Raw genomic sequence first — 794 nt, 5'->3', positions numbered from 1 at the left:
AACCGTTAAATGCTTGTGCAGCTGCTACCCTGCCACTGCTAGCCGCCCCTAAAAATACTACAGGTTTTGATGACAGCCAGTCAGATAAGTCTTGGCCCTCCATTCACAGACCCTACAGGAGCTAAAGATAGACAGAAGCACTGAGCAGCACTGCTCTGTGACTGATCAATCAGCTTCCTAGAGATCCTCTGTTTAATCTCCACAGAGGACACCCCACCTGCCAAGACAGTGACTCCCGGCATCAAGCACACTAGCTCATCATCCGTAAACACAGATGATGTATGATGTGTCATAGACATAGATGTTTACATGTACATTCTGGAAGGGCAGTTGATAATTGCTAAACTCAAACTCTGCTTATAAACTATTTGTGAAGCATTTAACCTTTCACTGCAGTGAAAATCAGGGTCACACAGAGTGATTATTGGTAGTCTTAAACAAATCTACTTTGAAACAAAAGTATACACCTCACACACATGGTTATGGGCTTAAAACAAGAAGACACCTGTACCATGTCAGATATAGAGTTGAAATGTATTACATTTTGAGTTTGCATCCCAATTTTACACTTTATATACATCACAGAAGACTGAAATATAACAAAACTGTTATACATAGAAACACAAGTTTATTAATTATGAAAAATATGAAAAACATTCCAGCTAGGAGGCCACTAGGTCATTTGACTGCAGGAAAAGCTACGTAGGCCTACATAAATAACTAGACATATAGACAGTCAATCATTACTAACACCGCATATGCTATGGTAATGGCCTCCCCTATCAGTGTCTGTC

The sequence above is a fragment of the Salvelinus alpinus genome, chromosome 10 (assembly GCF_045679555.1).
Source record: "Salvelinus alpinus chromosome 10, SLU_Salpinus.1, whole genome shotgun sequence".
NCBI lineage: Eukaryota > Metazoa > Chordata > Actinopteri > Salmoniformes > Salmonidae > Salvelinus > Salvelinus alpinus.
This window is presented reverse-complemented; position numbering follows the sequence as displayed.